Here is a 15,056-nt window from a genome sequence, read left to right as displayed (position 1 = left end):
CTGAGCAGAACATCCCGTTAGGAGCGCCTGGGTAAGCACCACACAGGGAGCGGGGGCCCCTCTCCCCCACTCACTGCAGCCTGGCAGTTTTCCTTAAACCCTTCTCGGCAGGATTAAGCCCCGACGCAAGGGAAGCCACAGCCCAGCTCCAGCTCCTCTCCTAGCTGCTGCACCACACTGAATTCCTCATCTCCCCAGGACAGCCAGCAGTCCACTCAGCTTAAAGGCGACACCAGCCCCACAAGGCACCTTCTCTCCTCCTCTCCCCTCAACAAAAGATATACTCCTTTTGTTTTTTGTTTTTTTTTTGAGACGGAGTCTCGTTCTGTCCCCAGGCTGGAGTGCAGTGGTACAGTCTCAGCTCACTGCAACCTCCACCTCCTGGGTTTAAGCGATTTTCTTGCCTTAGCCTCCCAAGTAGCTGGGACTACAGGCGCACATCACCACGTCCAGCCAATTAACAAAAGATATATTCTTATGGGATTTCTGAGACAATATGTCTGTATGCTTAATTGAACAAAAAATCTATACAATGCTTTTCATTGTTTACATGCTATGCTAAGGATATACAAAATTCTGGACAAAAACAAAATAGTCATTCAACAAACTCTTATTCTACTATGTGCAAAAAAAAAAAAAGAAAAAAGAAAGAACTGAAAAGCAGGTGCATTCGATGCAAGCCAAGGTGATATACAAGAAAAGCCACTTTTAAGGGACCAGGGACCAGGTAATAAATTAATACATTCTTTAAAACCCTAGGACATAACTCCTGGGGCACCTTTCTCCCTTCTTGAAGATGTGTGGATGTTTCCCTGGAAACAATGTTCCCAGCAAAGCTTTAAATGATAAACAGCAGGAGCCCTCCGTCTCTGAAGGGAAAGGAATTTTGGACTCCCAGAAGGCAATGCAGAAAGGCATAGAGAAGAATGGGCAGCTCTGGGTTCGAATTCCGCCTCCACCGCATGGAGCTGGGCATGCCTCAACTTCCCCAAGCCTCCAATTCCTCACTCATGCATGAGGCCCTGAGTTTCTTCCATGGCTAGGGGGGAGAGGGTGCTATGATTACCCAGGATCATGTTTATAAAGGGTCCAGTGACAGAATCCCAGGAAATTCATGGTGTTTAATGATGTTTCTTTCCCTTCTCCTCCTGAGTAAATTCAGGGCCCCAGATCATCTCTGTGCTGGCCTCCAAGCCTGGCAGCCTGGGCCAGTCTCCCTGCCTGAGAAGCGTGATTCACTGACAGGTGGCATCTGCAAAGGTGAGTGGAGAGCTGGCTGCGGAACCTCCACAGCACTCTGCAGGTGAAAATCCCAGGATCTGCAAGTGAACAAGACGGAATCTGCCCTCGGGACTGGGAGGAGACAGAGAGTAAACGTGGCAGCAGAGAGGTAAATACAGAAGGTGTGAGCAGGACAGCCCGGGAAACGGCTGGTGAAGATGGGTAGAGGAGGGGGGCAGAACCACTCTGGCTGGGGTAGACGGCAAGGTCCTGCTGAGCTCTTAAAGAAAGGGCACTGTAGGCCCCGTGCGGTGGTACACGCCTATAATCCCAGCACTGTGGGAGGCCAAGACGGGCAGATCACCTGAGGTCAGGAGTTTGAGACCAGTCTGGCCAACATGGTGAAACCCTGTCTCTACTAAAAATACAAAAATTAGCTGGGCGTGGTGGCACACGCCTGTAGTCCCAGCTACTTGGGAGGCTGAGGCAGGAGAATCGCTTGAACCCAGGAGGTGAAGGTTGCAACGAGCTGAGATCACACCACTGCACTCCAGCCTGGACAACAGAGTGAGACTCCGTCTCAGAAAAAAGAAAAACGAAAAACAAAAGAAAAAAAGAAAAAAGAAAGGGCGCTGCAGGCAGCAGGAAATGCAAGGACAAAGGCTCAGAGGGGGTCACAGTCGAGGCGTGACTGAGGACAGGCGAAAAGCCCGTGAAGCTGGGGAGGAACGGGGTCAGGAGGCGGCCAGGGCCAGGTCATGGTGAGGGGCCTTGAAGGCCACAGTGAAGACTCTTGGTTTTGCTCTAAATGCAAAGAGGGCCCTCGAAGGAAGGAAGTCGGGCGGTGACAGGGTCTGATTTGAGTCTCGAAAGCCTTGCAACACACAACAGCGCAGACAAACCCCGCAGACACGGTGCTCAACAAACAAAAGGGGCCAGACTCCAGTGATTCAACATGCATGGTTTCATTTAGGTCAAGTCCAAGCCAGGCAAACCCAGCCTGTGCCCTTAGAAGTCCGGAAATGACTACCCTTGGGGGGTGCGGGACCGTGAGAGGGGCCTGAGGGGCTTCTGGGAGCCAGCCAGGCTCTGCTGTGACCGGGGCTACGGCGCTTTGTGAAAATCTCTCTGCCGGCACAGGGATGGCTGTGCCCTCTTCCCTGGTATGTTAAGCAGCAACAAGAAATTTAAAAATAAAAACAAAAAATTTGCTGTTGCTCTGACCTCTGTTTGAAGACTGGATTAAGAGGGCGGGAGTGGTCCAAGGAGAGCGCACCATTATTCAAGAGAAAATCCTGGGCCTTTCCCTCAGGAGTCTCAGAGCTGAAACAGGCCTGGGGCCCTGGCTCAGCAGCCTTCAAAGTGAACTGCGATGTGTCAGGTCCCAGATAAAGTCCAGCTGGCGGTAGGGCCTCCCCCTTGGACCCGCACACGACTCTCCCAGACAGGGCCCAGTTCATCCCAAGTCTGACAGAGTACTTTGTCCTGCAGTGCCAAGGCCCAGCTGAAAATACCTTCTCAGTCCCAGGGCAGCCCCAGCCTCGCAGGTCCCAGGGAATAAACAGCGTCTTCCCTCCTGGGGAGAACGGACTGGCTGGGCGGGGAGCAGGCCTGGGGCAGGAGAGAGGGATGGCAGGGAAGATGGACACACATCATAGAGGTGTCTTCAATGCCCTTGAGGACACAGTTCGCCCCTTCAGGGGTTATAAATAAATGTGTGTAGCTGGCTCTTCGCAGGCACACAGGGGCATGAAACGTGCTCTGAGGAAGGTGCCGGCATCCTCAGGACACTGGCTCAGGCCCCGGAGCATCAGGGAGTCACAGCCTCAGCACAGAGTGCCAAAGGGCTGAGTGTTCTTCTGGAAGAAAGCCTTCCAAATATGCCAACGACTTGTTCTCAAGGGGTCTCCCCGATTCTGGAGGGAGGTGGTCATTCAGCTCTCAGGTCACTCGTGACTTCTTTCTGGTCACACCAGGCCCTATGATCAGAACCGTCCACATGGCTCAACGTTGACCCCAGTAACCAGCTCTCCATGCCCCACATTTGTGCCAGGGCCCCAGGGCAAGCCTTCTTTAGCTTTCTAGGGCAGCAGTTCCCACAACTGAGGCTGCATCAGGAAGGGCTGGAGGCTTTGTTACAGCAGACTGCCAGCCCCACCCCAGCGTTTCTGATCCAGGTCTCCGGGGGAGCCTGAAAACCTGCATTTCTGTGAGTCCCCAGGTGCTGCCAGGCCAGGAACCCACTTTTTTTTTTTTTTTTTTTTTTGAGACAGGGTCTCACTCTGTTGTTCAGGCTGCGGTGCGGTGGCGTGAACACTGCTCACCTGTAGCCTCAACCTCCTGGTCTCAAGTCTCCCACCTCCCAAGAAGCTGGAATTACAGGTGTGCACTACCACGCCTGGCTCATTTTTTTTTCTTCTTCTATGTATTTATTTATATTTATTTGTTTATTTATTTATTTGAGATGGAGTCTTGCTCTGTCACCCAGGCTGGAGTGCAGTATCATGATCTCAGCTCACTGCAACCTCTGCCTCCCAGGCTCAAGTGGTTCTCCTCCCTCAGTCTCCCAAGTAGCTGGGATTACAGGTGTGCACCACCAGGCCTAGCTAATTTTTGTATTTCCAGTAGAAACAAGGTTTTGCCATGTTGGACAGGCTGGTCTCGAACTCCCGACCTCAAGTGATCTGCCCGCCTCGGCCTCCCAAAGTGCTGAGATTACAGGTGTGTGCCACTGCGCTCAGCCTTTCTTCCTTTATTTTAGAAACATGGAGAGGACAAGACACATTGAGAGGACACCAGCTAATTTTAAAATTTTTTGTAGAGACAGCGTCTCACTATGTTGCACAAGCTGGACTCGAACTCCTGGGCTCAGGCAATCCACCTGCCTCGAACTCCCAAAGTGTTAAGGTTACAGGCGTGAGCCATGGCGCCTGGTTGCAGGCCCCCACTCTGAGAAGCACTTCTCTAAAGTACCTCTCCGTTCTCCTCCTTCCTCCACCTTGATCCAGCATTTCCCAAACCCCGTCCTTTGAATCCCCCACTTCCCAAGTTCTGCCCACCTTCCTACCGTGTACCAGTACTAGTACATACTTTGTTTTTGTTTTGAGATGGCATCTTGCTCTGTCACCCAGGCTGGAGTGCAGTGGTGCGATCTTGGCTCACTGCAACCTCCACCTCCCAGGTTCAAGCAACTTCTGTCTCCGCCTCCCGAGTAGCTGGGACTACAGGCACCTGCCACCACGCCTGGCTAATTTTTGTAGTTTTAGTAGAGATGGGGTTTCACCGTGTTGGTCAGGTTGGTCTCAAACTCCTGACCTCAGGTGATCCACCCACTTCGGACTCCCAAAGTGCTGGGATTACAGGTGTCAGCCACTGCGCCTGGCCCCATATTTTGAATTTTTATTTAACTTGGCTTGTTTTTTGGGCTCCAAGAAATTTACTTTAAAAAGGTACCTTTCTATCACTCCCACTGGCAGAGAACCTGATCACTAGTGCCGTGAACAGACAGCAAGAGTGAAATTAAACAGTAAAAACAACCCAGTTATTTCCTCCCAGCCAGGCGCTGATACCAGCCAAAGGCTTTGTTGTAGAGGATGCTTGCTCTTTGTTGTAAAAGGAGATCAGGGTGTGGGAGAGGTGTTAGGGACAACCCCACCTGTGGCTTTCACCTTGTTATAAACAGAAGGACCGAAAGAACAGAGAACGGAAAGAACAGCTCTTGGATTGGGAGGATTTGCTGCTGGATCTGTGCACGTGCTCAGTCACCTTGGGGACCACTAGGTATGGGCTCTGCACACTTTGGGCGACACAGTTCATTCTAGAGTGAGCTGTTCTCAAGTGCAATGCCACCGTGTTACTTTCTGTTCATCTTGATGGTGCCCACTAAGTGGTACAGCTCATCACCACACCTGCAGGGCAGACCTTTGCCACCCTGAGCCTGACTCGTAGACTGCAGGCACACCAAACATTCTGCCATTCTCCAAAAGTCCCAGGCCCTTCTCCACCTCCAGGCCTTTGCACACACATGGTGCCTCTGCCTGGCACACCCTCGCCAACTCCCCACCCACCCACTATCATCTTCCCCGGCTCGCAAAACCCTGCCTGTTTCCTCTAGGAGTTATCAGACTCTTCTCAAGTCAGACTCAGAAGATGCCAGCTCCCAATCCTTAGAGGGGTCCAGTGGAGTCTTTTCCCTATTCAAAAAAACTGGGGGTAGGGTCAGTTCCAGCTCCCTTGATTACAAGCAAAATGGGAGCATGACTTTTTTTCCTGGGATGTTGCCATTCTGTGCTCAAAATAAAACACGTTCCAGAAATTGGGATTGAAAATGTGGGATTTCATAATTTATAATTTTTTAAAGAATGATGGACCGGAAATTGCACAATCCTCATCAGGACGTTTTTTGTTTTGTTTTTTTTTCCCCTCTGACTCTGTGGTTTTTGTCTAAGCTGACGCAGCACTCAAGACAATCAAAGCTAAATCTCCCTCGGCAGAACCATGATGTCCTCGCAGCCTTGCAAGAGGGGTCTTTGTCCAAGAGTACCCATCATTGCACAGCCTGGGGTAGAAGGCAGCGTGATGTCTCAGGATGCCCTGCCGGCTGCCGCTGTGACCCAGGTGGCATGCCAACACTGCCCACCAATGCCAACTGCCAGGGCTTCCCTGCACCCATGGAGAAGGCCAGCAACACATTCTGGAAAGACATGGCCTGAGTTGATGCTTCAAGAAGAGAGTCAAAAAAGAGGACACAGTCTCCTCAATAAGTTAAACATAAAGTTACCATACGACCCAGCAATTCCTCCCAGGTGAACACTCAAGAGATATGAAAACATATGCCCACACAAAACCTTGTACGCAAATGTTCACAGCAGAAGCCTTCGTAAAAGCCAAAGGTGGAAACAGCCCAGATTTCCTTCAGTGGAAGAATGGATAAACAAAACGTGCTCTATTAATACAATGGAATATTACTCAGCCATAAAAAGGAATGAAGGTCTCAGACACATGACAGTGTGGATGAACCTTAAAAACATGATGCTGAGTGAGAAGAGCCAGACACAAAGGGCCACACATTGTGTGATTCCATTCACATGAAATGTCCAGAATAAGCAAGTTCATAGAGACAGAAAGGAGATTAGTGGCTGAAGGGAGGAGCATGGCGAATGATGCCTAATGGGTAGGGGGTTTCCTTATGGGATGATGAAACGCCCTGGAATTAGTGGTGGTGGCTGCACAATACTGCAGATGTACTAACTGCCACTGAATTGTATACTTCAAAATGGGTTAAATGGTAAATTTTATGTTTATGTGTATTTTTACCACAAAACATTTTTTTCAGGAAAAAGAACAACAGAACATGGCCCATCCTATTACCACCACCCAGATCGGACTGTCCCCTGCCTGTCCCAGAACTCAGCGTGCTCTATTTAAGACTTTACAAGGTGCTCTGGGTCCCCGTCCCAGGAAGGTCTGAGCATCTGTTCCACTCAATGAACTCAAGACAAAGTGAAATAAATTATGCCCAGATTGAATTTTCCTTTCTTGACAAGCCATCGGCCCCTTTGAGAGATCCTGGGTTTGCACATCTGGGACTGATCAAAAACCAGCGCGTTTGCAAAAAAGAAAAAAGAAAAGAAAGAAAGAAAAAGCTTCCTGAGTCAGGCGCAGGCAGACATGCAGGCAACTCCCACACACAGCAAATGACGCTGGTGACAGAGGAAAGAAAAGTTCCAGTTCCCACAGGCCAAAGAGGTCAGTGCCCTGCCTCCAAAAACTTTCTGACCTCCAAAGACGTCAGAGGGTCCTGCCTCCAAAAACTTGCAAATGCAACCTACAAAGGGCCACATACTTAACTTGGGGTCTTTTGAGGGATGAAGTACAGAGGTTTTAAGGGACCTCACAGTCTTCTTCCCTAGCTCAGGCCTTCCCAGTCCAGCCAACTCTCCTCTCCAGGCTGGAGGCAAGACTCTGAGAGCCAGCACTGATCTGGGTCCTGGGACAGGGCTCTCAGTACTTGTCAGCAGTGTTGAGTCCAAGCCCAGGGGCAGTTGATCCCCTTCCAGCCTCACCCCAGCCAGGACCAGGGACCCAGATCCCTGCCAACGTTAAAAAAAACTCCCACATGGCACGAAAAGCCTCAACTAGTAGCAAGCTCTGCCGTGACAGTCATGTGGCTGGTCATTAGATGGGCACCTTCCCCCAGAATCTGGCTCAGGGCCCAGCCTGGACGGCAGCTCTACCCCGCCCTGGCTGTGTCATGTTGGGCACACACCTTAATAATTCCGAGCCTCGACTTACTCCTTGTAAAAAGTGCCCAGCTCATAGAGCAGGCAGTGAGCTCATCCATGGAAACCCTGGGCATGTCTGGTCTGTACTAAACATCATGTAAATGTCAGCTGCTTGTATTATTACAAATGGCATTATTACTATTCCTACTCTTACACCTTAAGAGACTGCAAAAATCAAAATCACCCTCTTGGTTTCTCCTCCCTGGGTACGTTGTCCAGTGGTTTCACCTGGAGCCCCTCTAAGACAAAACATCACCTGTGTGAAGGTCAGGTTCACAGGTGGAGCTGGCAGTGGGCAGAGAAGTGTCTTAAAGAAAGCAGGGTCAAGAGTGCAGATAGGACCCACCTGGGGGTGATAGCATTCCATACTAGCTGGGGGATCCTAGGCAAGCACTTCACCTTGCTGAGCCTCAGTTTCCTCAGCTGTGGAGTGGGCATCGAGAGATCTACTGCCCAGGAGTGTTGCAGCGATGCCAATACAAGTAAAGTGCGTGGTACAGACCGCATGCCTGCCGCACGGGCAACACAGTCCCACACCTGCTCCTTTTCCTGAGTGGAAACAGCCAGATCAGGGCAGAAGCAGAAAATCAGGTGCATATAACCCAAGGAGCCCTGGGACAGCCAACAGTCACAGCTCATGGCCTCAGTCTACTGGAAAGGGCCACGCCCCGGTCCTGTTCTGCAGGCTGTCTTCACTGTCAGACTCCAGACCCTGGATGGGGAAAGCAGGCACACCCCATTCTACCAGGGCAAGGGGTCCAAAGGCCCAAAGGGGAAACTCACAACCCCACTCTCAGTTGCAAGGCAAGCCAGGCATTTGCACGGGTTCCCGGCTGCTTCTCTCAGCCAGGGCAGCAACCACATTTTGACTGAGAGACGCCCAATTCCAGTTGGACTGCGATGAGCAGGCGTCAGCGAAGTCCTCCCTGGCTTGTCCAGCCTTAGCAAGGGAGGCTCTGGGTCTGCAGCACATGAGAGACTAACCCTGGCTCTGTCCACATGGGACGACTGATGTCCCCCACACACCAGAGCGAGCCCTCAGCTTCCACGGTAACTCCCCACGCAGGAGTTATGCAGGTGCCCGCTCTGGCTAAAGAAACCCAGAAACGTATTCCCCCAAACTGCAGAACCCTGACATGGCCCCAAGTCTCTACACATCCATTTGAAGCTCTGGAGACAGACAGAGCTGGGTGCCAGCCCTGGCTCTGCCTGGACAACTTACTTCACCTCTCTGACCCTCAGCATCTTCATCTGAAATATGGGAAGAAGGCTACCTTGCAAATGAAATCATAGAGGGGCGTGGCAGCAAACGGCAGCTGAATGCATATGCCACTAGATCACCCTGTTCCTCCAGATATGAATAGGACACATTCTAATGCCTGCCACATCCATGCCATCAGCTTCCCAGTTATTGACACCCACCACGAACACAGGAATGCAACAAATGCTAGCGCTGCACAAGGAAGGCAGGAGAGTAAACAGCCTTCAAGTAACAGCATTCTGCACTCAGATCGCGTTGAAGCCCGGCTCTTTGGAGTCCTGGCTGCGAGGTCCTGGGCAAATGAGTTATCTTCGCTGAGCCTCAGTTTCTCCATCTGCAAAAGGGCCTGTCGCAAAGCTATGTTCCGCGATGCAAGCAGAGCACTCAGTGTGGTGCCCTCACACAGTCAGACCTGCGAGGTGGCATCTATTCTAGTTATTCCAGCTTCTCGGGAGGGTAACAGTTTGCGAAAGGGAAAGTTTGCATGGAAGTCACACTTACCTCCGCAGGGCTCCAATCACCAGCTCGCTGGCGTCTCCCGCGTCGAGCAGCGGTAGCAGCGGCGACAGCGCGGGCACGGCAGACACAGCGGGCACAGCAAGCAGACAGCTCAAAGGGGGCGGCTTGAGACGCCCTGGGATGCGAATTGGTGCCGGGGCTCAGCGCACCGCCTCTTGTAGGCTGCCAGGAGCCCGGAGGCCACGCCCCCAGGTGGCTGGCGGCGCTAGTAGGACCGATCAGCACCGGCCCCGCCCCCGGCCCCGCCCCGCAGGCTCAGCTGGCTGAAGGAGGCGGGGGCTGAGGCGCGGGCGCCTGGTGGGCGAGGAAGGCGGGGCCGCTGGCCTCCAGGGCCGGCTAGGGACAAGGAGACGCTCAGCTTCCTCGCCACTGGCCACACAAGTATAGTTTTCATTGAGCGCTTACTATGCGCCTGGCGCGGGGCCAAGCGCTTTCCACAAGGGGCTTGCAAATTTACCAACTCCAACTCTCTGCAGCTCAACTGGAAAATAGGAATAAGGAAGCGACCTCCCAGGATTTTAGCAAATGAAATCCGCAAGGGCTGGGCGCTGTGAACTGTGGCGCGGTGCAGAGTACACAGTTACTGAGTTGACTCCCACCCTCTACACGTGCTTAGAAAACTTAGGCACACTCTTCCCAATTTGCAGACGAAGAAAGGGAGACTTGTTACCGGATGGTGGCGCCAGCGCAGGGGTCCAGGCTCCGCATTTTACCTTCAACGACCTCAGGACGCGTTCCCAGGAATCCAGGGAGGTGGAAATCATCCCATTTCACAGATCCAGTAGCTGAGGCTTGGATAAGAGCGTGCCCGAAGTGCCGTAGCTAGGAGCAGTGCAGCATGTTCATACCTCTTTTGCCCGAAGGCATTTAGCATTCTTAACCTGTGCAGGTATATAGGTAAATCAATTTCGAGCCAGACGAAATCACCTTTGAAACAGGTAAATCCACGTTCCTTAAGAGCTAAGGGACTCCCCCGTGCTCCCTCCTCAGTCACAGAATGTGGACGGGTATGCAGGCACTGTGCGGTGAGCTGCTGCGGCCCAAGGGCAGTAGGAGGCCTGTCCGCATTGCTCATCTCCGCACCAAGACACCGGAATTAGCTCCTTCAGTGTTAACTCATTCCCCAAATACCCATCGAGTCGCTCTGTGCTGGGCCCTGTGCTATGCAGCTGGCACAAACAAGACACCTCTGGGATCTCAGAGTCTAGGGCCCCCATGAACCAGGGCACGTGGGAGAAACAAGGATGGGGAATGGGTGGAACAAGGACTATGGAAGGCTGCCTGCGTGATGTGGACTCAAACGGGGAAACCTTGCCTAAGATTTTGGTGCGGCTCAAATGCAGATACAGAATAATGTAGATTGGCCGGGCGCGGTGGCTAACGCCTGCAATCCCAACCCTTTGGGAGTTTGAGGCGGGCAGATCACCTGAGGTCAGGGGTTCGAAACCAGCCTGGCCAACATGGTGAAACTGTCTCTACTAAAAACACAAAAATTAGCCAGGCATGGAGGTGCATGCCTGTAGTCCCAGCTACTTGGGAGGCTGAGGCAGAAGAACCGCTTGAACCTGAGAGGCAGAGGTTGCAGTGAGCTGAGATCGCACCACTGCACTCTAGCCTGGGAGACAAGAACAAAACTCCCTCTCAAAAGGATAGTAATAATGCAGATGTTCTCTGTTATCTTTTTTCCTCTTTTTGTTTTACTTTTCTCAGTCTTTGAAGCATCATTCTTCAGATGCACTCAATTGGCATGCAGTCATCCAATAATTAAGCACCTACTATGTTCTGGGCTCTGTTTCAAGCACTGGAGGGCTCAGTGGTGAATAAGACTGTTCCAGAACAACAGTCCTTAGACTGACAAAGGACAAACCCAAGGGGAGAAGAGATCTGTGTTAGCAGATGCCTTTGGGGGCCCGGCACAATGGCTCAGGCCTGTAATCCCAGCACTTTAGGAGGCCAAAGCAGGTGGCTTGAGCTCAGGATCAGCCTGGGCAATATGATGAAATCCAGTCACTATGAAAATTAGCCAGCATGGTGGCATGTGCCAGTGGTTCCAGCTACTCGGGAGGCTGAGATGGGAGGATTGCCTGAGCCTGGGAGGCGGAGGTTGTAGTGAGCTGAAATCGAGCCACTGCATTCCAGCCTGGGTGACAGAGCAAGACCCTATCTCAAAACAAAACAAAACAAACAAAAAACAACAACAAAACAGATGCTTCTGAGTACCTGACCCCAAAGCATTATACTGCGAAATCCTGCCACCCCCAACAACTCTCCAGGCTGGTACTGTTATTAGCCTCATTTTTCCAATGAGGGAACTGAGCGCAGAGAGTGTAAGTCACTTCCCTGAGGCCACCCAGCTTCTGAATAGAAGAGCTGGGATTTGAATTCATACTCTCACCCACTCGGCTGCCATTGCCTGTGACCATGAAACCTTGGGTGCAGGGGAATGGAATAAACTGGGTCCCCACTCCATCCCCACTCCAGCAAAGGGGAAGGAAAGCTACACAGAATCAGCCTTTTCATAGGCCCAGCATGTGATGAGTGGTTGGTAGTTGTCAATAGTGAAATGTTTGCCACTTTGCTAATCCAACCCTCATCTCCTTACAGATCCTTTGTATGGCAACCCTGTAGGCTCCTCACTGGCCCAGGGTGGCTCTGGGGAGACCTATCCCAGCCCAGACGCTCCAAGGACACCATTGGCAGAGCTGCAACCAGAGACCTCTGCTCTGCAAGCTACAATTGCTGTCCGGGCTGGATCACCCATGGGGCAGATTGAGTCCTTAGCTTGCTGGTTTGTGCCATCATCCGGCATCAGGCTCAATTAAAATCCCAGCTCCTCTGCTTCCAAGTTGTTGGCCTTGAGCAAGTCACTTAATGTTTCTGCGTTCCATGCCCCATCTGTGAAATGAATGTGGTAATAATGGCATCTCTTCTCTCTCTCGGGGCACAAATGGTTAATAGATGAGAAGTAATATATGGCCTGACGCACAGAAAGTGTTAGTTAATATCGTTATTATTAGAGCCAGCAAAGCAGAGAGAGAGGAGTTTAGTGGTGATCAACCTTTCCATCATGTTGCAATCTCAGAATCTAATTTCCAAAAAATAACATTTGAATTTGAAAAAAAAAAAAAAACCAAAACAGATGTTTCATAGGCAAGGGGGACCCCTGGGAAGTCCCGGATGGGAGAGCACCAAGTTGTACCAAGGAAAGGAGCAAGATGGCCAGTCCCATCCCAAGTGCCCCCTGGGAAGCGACTGCTCACCCTTGGACATCCCAGCAAAGCCTCCTATTTGCTACCCAGGCAGGGAGTTAAGTCATGGACAATTTGAGACAAAGGAAAAAAGTCATCCTTCTGGTCACAATGAAGCCCAACCTGGAAAAACGAACAGGAAAGCCTGGTGGGGCCACCCTGGAGAGCCCAGCCCTCTGCCCACTCTCTCTTGGGATCAAGATGGGCTGACGGAAGGACCGCATGCATGTCTGCAGAACAGTGGGTGGAGCCGGCAGTCATAAATGTTTAATTACGTGATGTAAAGATCAAGGTTTTTCTTTCCTCTCGATGTGATTGCTGTAGGGCTCCGGTCCTCACACCTATTTTTTATTCACCATTTATTTTTATTGGAGGCTCTATGAACTGGACATCAAGAGCAAAGGCCAGGGAGTCCCAGCTTTTCCTTTGTTCCTGCCACACCCATTCAGCGGCCACAGAATATCACCAGCCCTCAATTTGGCATCAAAGACCACGAACAAGCCTGGGCAACATGGCGAAACCCCATCTCTACAAAAAAGTACAAAAATTAGCCAGGCATGGTGGTGCGTGCCTGTAGTCCCAGCTACTCAGGAGGCTGAGGTGGGAGGACTGCTTAAGCTCAGGAGGTCAAGGCTGCAGTAAGCCCTGATTGCACCACTGCACTCTGCACTCCAGCCTGGGCAACAAAGCCAGATCCTGTCTCAAAGGAAAAACAAAACAAAACAAAACCCATTAACAATTTGAAGCAAGGAGACATAGGGGTGCCATTTTGTGATGGGTAATGTGTGATGTGGTGCCATTTTTCTAAGGCTTTTCCAGAAGACTTGGACATCTTACACTGGCAGGCCACTCTTTGGGGGCAGTGGAGACCCTACCAATGGGGAGCTCTGGGGGCGAGGTCTTGATCAATTACAGTTGCAAGTAACAGAAATCCACTCAAGTCAGCTGAAGCAGAGAAGCGGACTGCTTGGGAGGTTACTGGGTTATTTGGGAACCTAAGGCAAGTAAGACTCTCAGACAACTAGAGTGAGTCCTGGAAAGGCATCAGGCCCTCTGGCAGTACCTTCCATCTATTTCCTCCTTTTCTGGACATGGCTCCCTTCTCCCTCTGCAGCCAGGCCTCGCCTGTTCCCTGTGGACATGGTCATCCCATCAGCTTGGGGGGTCGCATCTCCTCTGACCCAGGGCCCAGCTCAGGCTGTGCCTCACCATCTCCCACTTCAACTTCCTACAGAGAGAATCGAATTGTCTGTTGGGAGCAGATGTCCACCTGCAGTTCAACCGAGTGACACCAAGGGATGTTATCAGGCTGCATAAGCATGATGGAATAGTGCTGTGAGCTGGGGTGGTTGATCACAGCAAAGAGTCTGTACAGTGTCTGTAGACACAGCCAGAAAAAAGCCCCAAATTTAGTAGGACACAGCTTTGGGAAAATAATCTACATCTAGGACTGAAGCCGACTGTCCCCATTCCACCCATGTCCTCACAGATCCCAGCCATCTCTGTGAAGGCCGACCTGACTTCCAACAGCCACACCTGTGTCTTTGCTGGAGGGCTGCCCCTGAGCTATGAGAACCCACACAGCGCATGAGCATGGTGGCCCATAAGTGCCTAGGATTTAACATCCCCTGGGACAATGGCTAATAACAGCAAATGGGGTTGGGGATATAAATACCCCAGATTTCTCGTCCTTGGCTGGGATGATTCAGAGCTGTTTCCTGGAGTTTCCCAGAGGGATTTTCCAGTTGGCCATGTGGTAGCTGGCTTAATAACCTACACTGTATCAGCTCTCTTCCCTTCCCTGGATCATTTATTCATCTCTTTCCTATGTTTATTGCACCTCTCAGATAGACTACCTGCCCTCAAATCCTCAGCTCAAGGTTAGATTCTGGGAACCCAAACTAAGTTAAGGACCCCAACGTTTGCAAAGAGGTACTTAGGAGTCACTGCTGTTCTCATAGGCTGTCGTGCATTCATCCGTGTAGCCAGTGAATATGTGTTGAGTGTCTGCTGCATGCTCGGTAACTCACTGACAAATGTGGGAGAGAAATAGGAAGGAACCAAGGAAGTCTATGCAAAAATAGAGGAGAGGACTTTTTACAAGGAGAGCTTGGGAAGCCAAAGGCTGAGCTGTGGTATTATTATTATTCATTACTATTTGAGACAGGGTCTCCCTCTGTCACCCAAGCAGAATACAGTGGCATGATCATGGCTCACTGCAGCCTCGACCTCCTGGGCTCAAGCGATCTTCCCACTTCGGCCTCCCAAAGTGCTGGGATTACAGGCATAAGCCACCACACCTGGTCAGTATTATTTAACTACATAAAAACTATGAGTCACGTAGGAAAAGTGAATACCAAATTCCAGAATATGATGGGCACCCCCTTACTGTTTAAGTAATTTAGGGCAAATTAAAGGAAATTCTTCATCCAATAGCCGACAACAAATTTATCCAACTCGGGTTACCACACAAGAAGTAATACAGACAGAAAATGTAAATAGATTTTTAAAAATAAATTAATG

The 15,056-nt window shown here is 51.0% G+C and overlaps 1 protein-coding gene across 2 annotated transcripts in view; it reads right to left on the bottom strand.

Moving 5' to 3' along the window:
- CRISPLD2 (cysteine rich secretory protein LCCL domain containing 2) overlaps positions 1-9,417 on the bottom strand; it is an 87,907-nt gene extending 78,490 nt beyond the window's left edge. For both annotated transcript variants that reach the window (XM_005592683.5, XM_005592684.5), the window contains exon 1: positions 9,268-9,417. The gene's annotated coding sequence lies outside the window, so the exon portion shown is untranslated. The remainder of the gene's footprint in view (positions 1-9,267) is intronic.
- Positions 9,418-15,056: the final 5,639 nt, after the last annotated feature.

The sequence above is a fragment of the Macaca fascicularis genome, chromosome 20 (genome assembly GCF_037993035.2).
Source record: "Macaca fascicularis isolate 582-1 chromosome 20, T2T-MFA8v1.1".
NCBI lineage: Eukaryota > Metazoa > Chordata > Mammalia > Primates > Cercopithecidae > Macaca > Macaca fascicularis.
Note: the sequence above shows the minus strand (reverse complement) of the source record. Positions and strands in the feature narration are given on the sequence as shown.